The 9,488-nt window shown below is 39.1% G+C and overlaps 1 protein-coding gene and 1 long non-coding RNA gene across 2 annotated transcripts in view; both read right to left on the minus strand.

The window, feature by feature from the left end:
* Positions 1-9,488, minus strand: part of LOC138982088 (dynein axonemal assembly factor 9-like) — a 138,405-nt gene that overhangs the window by 67,355 nt on the left and 61,562 nt on the right. The gene's annotated exons all lie outside the window — the stretch shown is intronic.
* Positions 1,021-9,301, minus strand: LOC138982086 (uncharacterized). Its single transcript, XR_011460776.1, has 4 exons — positions 9,047-9,301; positions 8,059-8,169; positions 6,626-6,705; positions 1,021-5,820 (listed from the first exon to the last, which is right to left on the minus strand). It is a non-coding gene; the product is annotated as an uncharacterized lncRNA (long non-coding RNA).

Here is a 9,488-nt window from a genome sequence, read left to right on the forward strand (position 1 = left end):
CACTTTCAGACTCCTTTGACCTTCCATTTTAAGACATTGTTTACTCAGAATTTGTTTTCATAACCTCGTTAATTTACTCCCATTTAAAGACTCCCTCCTGTTCATGAACTGATTTTCTCAGATTTCATAGATCACATTCCTGTACTTATTTTTCAATATTCTTCCAGTGAGGTAAGCTGTATATAAAAAGGAATATATTACTCCCTACTTCAATACTTGTATACATTTGTCAAATTATTCAGCCAGGAAGGTGTTACAATCTTTTGAGAAGTTGGCAGGAGGCGCTCCATGCTTTGACTGAAGGAGTTCTGTACCTCCCAACTATTATTAAATAAAATAGCAGGGGGCCTAAAATGTAGTCATACGCTCTTCATGGTTTCTTTGTGTAAATCATGTGGAGAAAATTACATCTTTACATAGCGTATGGTATGTTATGTAATGTGTATGTGCACAGATGCATGTTTCAAAAACTCACACATACCTTTTTTTCATTTACCAGTTACTATGCGAAGACATAAGAACAGCAATCTTCTACATCTATCAAGGCAACTGGCGGACGACAACCAGTGATGCAGGAGTCAGATGTTTCTTAATTTCATCTGTAGAGGAGTCGGTGTAAGTCAATAAATCTATAATTTGCACATTGCTGTCTAGTCTGAACCAAATGAAATGGAAGAGTGAATGTTTTATTGTGTGTGTGTGTCAGAGTGTGTGTGTGCCTGTGTTTTCATTTGTTATTTAGACTATGTAATTAGTTTCAAAGAAATACATGCCGTAGAATGAGTGCAGGTGAGTGGTCATATTTTTAATTTGTTTAGTTTTCTATCAAGATCATGTGTATATAATATTTATTTGTATAAGCAAATCGGCCGGGATTGCATAAGCTGCCATTGGTTTGAAAATAACTTGTCTCTTTCTTTATTATTGCGTTTTTGCGGAGAAACAAATGGTTACAGTTAGAGGACAAGACAATTATTATTATTAATAAATGAAACAACAAATGCACACAAATATACTCAATTGACAAGAGCATTGTTCAATTTTATTTGATGTAAATCTCAAGACCACAGCCACACATTCTCTCTGAACAGTTCAAGGGGGAAAAACATGAAACTAGTGTCTGGATTCTAAATTTCACTGTTTGAGAGATCTCAATAACCCAGAGCCATTGTTGTATTACTTCCACAGCTGCACCATGTTGTCAATGAGCACTCTTGGCTGCTGTCGTATGACCAGGGACCTAGGGTATGCAGTCATGGAGACCTGCTTTGAAGGCTCTACAAGATGAGCAAATACTTCCTGAGAAACATCCCCAACTACTGAAATTTCAGGTACATATAATAACAGTTTTTGATCAGCAAAAAGGACACATTGTAACTCTTTCAGACTTTTTAGACTCGAATAAATGATAGTTCAAATTAAAGTTAAAATAAACATCAGTTCAGTCAAATTGTGGAAACTGTTAAAAAAATGTGAGTTGCGGGATAGATTGAATAAAAACTCTAAATGTAGAAAGTCTAGATAAATACAAAGAAAAAACATTTTTCCTGTGCTTCTTCAAAAATTCAAAAGCAGGGACTGTTTGTTCAAATTTGCTATGCGCTCTACCATCATCCTGAACTCAGGTCAAAATGAGTTCAGCTCATTCTCTCCCTGACAGGATGCCTTGAGTTTCCTTGTCTGGCAAGGAAACCGATATTTTTACATATTTAGAGCTTTATGTAATGTATTATAATTTACTAGTAATACCCGTGCTCCGCACGGGATTTTTTCTTCTTCATTAATTACAGAGTTAATTATGAATAAGCAACAACAAAAACGTGTTCAATGTGCAATGGCAAGCGCCTACAGAACAAAATGCCATACATTTATTGGGAGAGATAAAAAAGGGCACAGTGGTGGATTGGCCATGACTTGTGCAGTGACAACAGTAACATATTAAATTTAGAAGTAATTGCGACAAAGTTACCCAAAAAAAGCGCTAGCACACACAGAACAACAAAATGTGATAAAACATCAAACCTAAGAAAAGGAGCGTTCAATGTGCAATGAACTGCAAACCATTTACACAGCAGCAAACATGTGACGCTTTCTGAAATTTCGGTCAATGTAGTGATATTTTCTTTTTACCCGCTCGGCGCTTGAATACACTTTCTTTGTTTTCTTGCATAGCTGCTCGCCATTAGTAATGCAAGAATCTACAGCTTGGTGAAGACAGACAGTTACGAAGGAAAGGCTAAATGCGGCCAAACAAAAAAAGTGGCTACATTGACCGAAATCTCAGAAAATATGACACATGGGAGTGAAACAAACACATAAACACAGCATTAAATGAGCAAATAGTGTTTGTTTGTTTGTTTATTTGTTGCTTAACGTCCAGCCGACTACGCAGAGCCATATCAGGACGAGGAAGGGGGGGATGAAGGGGGCCACTTGTCAAGCGATTCCTGTTTACAAATGCACTAACCCATTACTTGTGTCCCAGCAGGCTTTAGTAAAACTAAATTAATACCTACTGGAAGATTACCAGTTTCCAGTATGTTAAAATAGGCTTAACCTATCTACTGCTGGACTTACATCAGAACACTAACAGATTAAACTATACATGAATCGCGAGACAAGCGGCAAGAGAAGAGATTTTTGGAAAAAATACAGGTGAATGAGCAAGAAGGCAGAAAAAAGAAAAGAATTCATGAAGAAAAAGAGAGCATGACAGGAAAGAGGAACCAAAAATCTACCTAACAGCAAACTAGAAAGCTCCTGCGGTTCCAAAAACAGGAGGGGCCTTTAATTTCATAACCGCAGTGCCCCACTGCGGGAAGCAAATAGTGTGCACAGTACAAAAAAAGTTTGACACATTAGCAAATAGGAATGAAAAAGTAACCCAGTGGTAAATATACAGTGGGTTCTGTGAACAATAACAAATCATATAATTGGGAAAGAATAAAACAGCGTTAAATTGTGCCCTTTTCTTAGATTTCAGTCAATGTGGACAGTCTGAAAATTCAATCAATGTGACAAAATCATTTTGTCACGCTTCAAGTTCAACCAAGATGATGAATGCTAGTTAAAATGTGTAAAAGAATATATAACACCAATCATATAATTGGGAAAGATATCTCGTCGCAGTACCCCGACAGCTCGAGTCACCCACAATGAAACGTTTGTACGATTGACTGGACTTAAACAAATTAGCGGCTACATTGACATAAGTGAGGGACATAAATGTGCAAAAAAAATGTGCCCAGAGAACAATAGTTGAACACATCACCATATATGTCTTGAGACGGGAAAAAAACAGCACTAAATGGAACAAAATTTGTACACTTCAGCAAACATGTGAGTGAAAAATAAAATGTTAACTCTTACACTGGTGCAATTCTGTAACACATGTTACATAGCCACTGGTGAATTAACAGAGAGAAAAATAACAAAAAACGGTCATAATATTATAGGTTTTCGCATACATGGGAGGTAATCGGAACCGACCAAACAGACTCAGCCAGTAGCGCGACATGTGTCGTGACAACCAGGTGACAGTATACCTAAAGTAGCGCGACATATGTCGCGACAACCAGCCTCAGGGTTAAAATGTGAAATTGGTTCTGCGTTCTGCGAACAACAAAATGTTTACACATGCATTGTGCACAGAGAACAAAAGTTTACAGATCACCATGCATATATGGCATTATGATGGTTAGGCCTGAAGAAATACATTTGCTTTTGTTTAATATCTCTCTTGGGCTGCAAGCCAGCACAACATAATTAAAACATTTCATTTGCCGAATCAGCGCCACCAAAACTGATAAATAGGACTAAGCATGGAATATTCATTGCAGGGGCTCTTTTTTATTTGTCATGCTGTGTGACACACGCGTTGCAGTTGTCACCATGTGTAGAGTTTAAGATGATGTGATTCCTATTCTTATAAAGACAAAGTCGATCTCCGTTACACCCCGCAAAAATGTACATGATTGCCCATATGGTCTTTGTTGATGTTCTTTGTCTCGTGACTTTATCGATATGTCGCAAAATGATTCCACAAAATTCAAAACAGGGATCAGATTTTACCCGCAACTACTGACTCGAGTAAATAGTGTGCACAGTACAAAAAAAAGTTTTACACATCAGCAAATAGGAATGAAAATGTAACCCAGTGGTAAATATACAGTGGGTTCTGTGAACAATAAGCAGATTCGAGATCGTCGATAATGATTTTTCATGTTTTTTTTGGTAATTTATAAATTACAAAGGAATTGATATGTAAGACCCCAACTATGGGTTAAATAGCCGGGCAGGACAGGCTCGTCAACCCTGGAAGGCAGCTGTCCTAGGAGAAGATCACTCCAAAATTAAAACGAGGGCAGAGGAGGCTCACTATCCCTGCAAGGAAACTCCTCTAGGAGAAGGACCACTCCAAATTTAAACCCACGTAGTCCCCCGAAGACGGAAGACATCGGCCATTAGGCGGGGAGCAGACCGGATGTCTACGCTTACTACGACAAATGATTGTGTCTAGGTCGAATGTTCGTGTCGAACGCAGAAGAAGAAGAAGAAGATATGTAAGACAGTTTCAAGCGAGCTATTTTTCGCGGCTGTATTTACTGTGCAAACAACTCTAAATATGACAAAAGTGTCACGTGATAATCAACCGTTTGGTTTCGCCGCTCACTGGAGCAGACAATTTTTTCTGTAACCAGTTGACAGTGATGAAACCATATATTACGGTCTCCTTCCGGCAGCAGTCCCAAAATACAAAACGTCTCTTTCCGTGGCTGTGTCAGTTTCCAATGCGACACTGTCATTGGCACTGTCATTCTTGTGACGCTCGTCGCGTTTTCACCTGTTTTTGACCGAAACGTAGCACAGGATGCCGTTGAAAAGCCAAAGGTCTTCAGCTTTTGTTGATCTTTGGCAGGCCTATTAGTTTTAATTCGGTGGCATAATTCAATGCGCTTCGTCAAAATTTCTTAAACTGAAACCAAAAGCAGACGCAAGACTTATAGTCAGTTGGAGTTGTCTCCCGTACTCCTAAACTTTAGTGTGCTGCAGACGGTTGTACCCAAACGGCTCATATCGCAAACGGTTTGGAATTCCCAAAAACGCAAGATCAGCACTACACGACTTCAGTGCACCTGTAGGCGAGAGTGCTCGGTCAATTTTGGACAATGTGTATCTTGAATGGAAAATATCGAATATCACGCTGTCCAAAGGAATGGTGTTCTTATCGGAGAATGACAGCGCTCAGTTCAAAACGATAGGACATCAGACCGCCATGCTGCTATGTGAATCGGACATTTGAGCCTTTCAATCGGTCTATGCCTGACGCCTAACGACATCCCTGCCTAGGTTAGGAAAGGGGGGAGAAAATTGCTAACGCCCTGACCCAGGGTCGAACTCGCAACCTCTCGCTTCCGAGCGCAAGTGCGTTACCACCCGGCCACCCAGACTGGTTTATGTGATTTTTCTTTGGGGTGATCTAAACCTACGCTCTAAATTCACCTTTTCAACATGCATGACTTTTGACACAACTCTGTACTTAGCACAGGCGACCAGCATATATATATAGCCTGTGTACTGGCCAGCTGGATCGGTACATTTTTTCCTTATGGCCTACACACATTAACTGTATCTGGCTATTTGGACTCGTTCTCCCAAATAACCATATTTGCACAAAATAAATTGTCTGTAAGCAGCATAGTGTTGTGTTTTATTGATGTCTCCCTCTTCTGCTTCTTCCAGGACGAGGGCGTCGCTTCTCTGGCCCAAGCAAGTGAAAGGAAACTCTCATCCAGCACCAACCACCAGTGCATCGAAATCCTGGAGTGTAAACAGAAAATCATCTTTCAGTGACAAAACTTGATTCAGATTTAAACATTAAAATAGTTAAAAAAAATATGCACCAAATTTAAGAAAATTGGAGAAAATAATGAGAAAGAAGAAATTGTAAGTTATGTAATAGAGCATGTCTTGGTGTGTGTGTGTGGGGAGGGGGGGGGGATATACACCTGTGACGGTACAGGCTTTCCAGTATGATAGAACAGAGTTGAGGCAGGTATATAAAACAGAAAGCAATTTAATATAGATTATATCGAACACAGAAGAAGAAATGTACATGAGTGATGACACTGGTTAGTAAAACAAGACTGTCCTGGGACATTGTGAATATTTGTGTAGAGGCACCTGTAACATATCTTTAGCTTCTTGGAATGAATTGCACATGATTGTCTCTTGAGACACATATATACTATATGTCACCCTCTCCTTGAAATAATCTTCTAATACTTGATTATTTAAACATGTTGTTTTGCATCATATCCATTTTGTCAGAGGCGAGTTTTGCCTCATTTGTACACATTTCTCCAAGACATTTGAATTCTGGTACACCTTTCCTTTTCATAGCTCGTGCCCAGTGTACCCATGTACTGTACAGAAACCCTCTTTTTTATGCCCCCTTATTTGTAAGGTTACTTTCTCTGATTTATGTTTATAAACTGTTATTTTAACCCTATTCTCAGACAGAATTATTTCAGAGTTTTTTTTAAAAATATTTTAATAGTGGCAACTGTCTGCTTGCACTTGCAGAGGATTTAGAGCAAATCTCACACAAGGAATAGGTACTTACTGTCATAAGGCCAGCATTCAGCTTCACCATTTAGAGGCTAGGGCTTGGAGTTTCTCCTGGCCTGGTTCCTGGATAAGTTTCTGGAAGTGGAAAGATTGTTATTTCACTTTTAAATCAGTCAATACCCATTTTTACAACTATGCCTACTTGAACCAGGCATAAACGAGTCATAACACACCACTAACCTGAACGATGAGCAAAACTTGCAAAGTTTTTCTTATGAACAATGGTGTGTTTTTGAGTCACTTGAGAAAAAGTGACTCTATGTAATCGGTCAGTGTTAGTCTGTCCGGCCGGCCGTCCGTAGACACCACCTTAACGTTGGACTTTTCTCGGAAACTATCAAAGCGATCGGGCTCATATTTTGTTTAGTCGTGACCTCCAATGACCTCTACACTTTAACGATGGTTTTGTTGACCTTTGACCTTTTTCAAGGTCACAGGTCAGCGTCAAAGGAAAAATTAGACATTTTATATCTTTGACAAAGTTCATCGGATGTGATTGAAACTTTGTAGGATTATTCTTTACATCAAAGTATTTACATCTGTAGCCTTTTACGAACGTTATCAGAAAAACAAGGGAGATAACTAGCCTTTTCTGTTCGGCAACACACAACTTAACGTTGGGCTTTTCTCGGAAACTATAAAAGTGACCGGGCTCAAATTTTATGTGAACGTGACTCATTGTGTTGTGAATAGCAATTTCTTCCTGTCCATCTGATGCCTCATATAATATTCACAACTGCGAAAGTGACTCGATCGAGCGTTTGCTCTTCTTGTTTTATATTGACAACGTGTGATTTTTCACACTTGCTTTTTTTTTATTGTTTGTAAATTTTACCTCATCTAATGTTCTCATATTACATCTAGCACATTTTCCCTTGAAACCTTAAACAATTCAGAGGAGAGAGTTTTGTTACAACCTGTACTTGTGTATTTCCTCACAGGATACATTCCATGTAAATTATAGGAAAGTATTCTGATGAATGTATAATAACAATGAATGGATCATTTTAATGACAGCAAAATAAACAATGATGTCACAAGGGTGTTGTCTATTGCATTTCTGTGTGTCTCACTATGTTATCAGGATTTTTTTTTACAAAAGGCATTCTTGCACGTAAAATTATATCACACAACTGTGGTATATTGCTCTTCAGAGGAAACAAAATGTTGGTGGGCCCTTTTGACAGACAGATGCACAGCACACTTCTATCCTTGCCATAATTATAACTGTGAAATCCCCATTATACTCTTCACCCAAGAAAATAATATCTTCTGTTATTGTCATCAAAGTTCACCCTATTATTTCTTATATAACTATTTGTGCAAGTGCTATTGTCATTCATGATTCTGTGTATACATGCGTGTGTGTGTGTGTGAACCCGTGCATGGAAAGTACTAGGAAAAGGACTAAAACTAATCCTGATTTACCTTCAAATTGGTTCCTCAGCAGATCACTTTCTGTCCGCACCTCTTCCTCTCCTGCCGCCCTCTAGCACTAGTAAGGACAGCATGTTCTGCTGGAAGCGAAACTTCCATAGCCTAGACAGAACGAGAAGAGTTTACAGATCTCATACTGTCTTCATCCTTACTCAATTTACAGTATCTGTATCAAACCTATTATCATCAAGAAAAGCTCACTTGACTTTGAAGAGCATGATTCATTCTCTATCGACTGCCCATTGAACAAATAAAATTCAGCTCTCATAAGCTTTACTAGTGCGAGTAGAATTTTTGCTTTTAAAATGGGTGTGATAATTAGTATTTTCTGTTCTACTCACTCTTGCAAGCAAAGCACACTTTTACTTTTAGTTTACTGTTGTGTTTATTCCAGTGGTATGAATTGTAGCCAAAAAAAATGCATCTATATATATTATCAAAAGAGTAACAGTGCAAATGCAGAGTCTTATAATTATTTCAGAAGGCAAGTCCTTGATTTTCCAATCCATGATCTACACACATTCACTGATTGAGCTATCGCCGTATCGGAAAGACGTCAGCCAAAATTAACTTCAGATTGGATGTTTCTCCACGAATTTCGCAAAACATCACATATGCTCTGTGAAAGGAGAGAGGGGGAGAGAGAAAGAGAGAGAGAGGGGGGGGGGAGAGAGAGAGAAAGGGGGGGGGGGGAGGTGCAAGGTTGTATTACCATTACATAACAGCCGCGCTCGGACTACTGTGGCGAAGTTACTGTGGCGAAGTTACCGGGGACCGGTGACGAATCTACCGTTTGACGAACTTACTCAGTTACTGGTATCCATCTCATCATACCAACCAAATGGTTCGAAATGACTCGCCTTACAGATTTCTTTGCAGTCCTGCTGGGATCAACTTTTACACTAATACTGACTGTTGTATTGAAAGACCTATTTGATTATAAACAACATTTCCTGTGGTCTACAAATCCGACACTTACCTGGTCAGTCTCCAATTCGTCAAAACGTTTCCTGATAGTCGCCATGTTGTCTCGAATCAAGGGACATCACCCACGGAACACATCACAAGAGTGCATTTTCCTTTGATATTACGACAATTGATTCAACTTCCCAAACTTTTAATTCTGCAAAGTTAAGTTTGTCCTTCTGTGTGGTAACATTATTCGTCACGCAGAATCTTATGGTAAAGCTTTTAGGGCGATCTGAAGGCCTTTTACTGGCGGAGACTATATCTTTAAATGCCAAACATACGGGAACTTAAGAAACCAAGCACAGCGACTACACCCCGCTAATATATATGCTCAGAGCTTCAAACATAGCAAAGACATTTGCCCATCCAGCTATCCTCGTGCTGTTCGTACCATAGGGGCACGGGCAATCACAAAAGAGAATATTAATAAAATGAGGAAGAGCGCTATTTTA

The sequence above is a fragment of the Littorina saxatilis genome, linkage group LG12 (genome assembly GCF_037325665.1).
Source record: "Littorina saxatilis isolate snail1 linkage group LG12, US_GU_Lsax_2.0, whole genome shotgun sequence".
NCBI lineage: Eukaryota > Metazoa > Mollusca > Gastropoda > Littorinimorpha > Littorinidae > Littorina > Littorina saxatilis.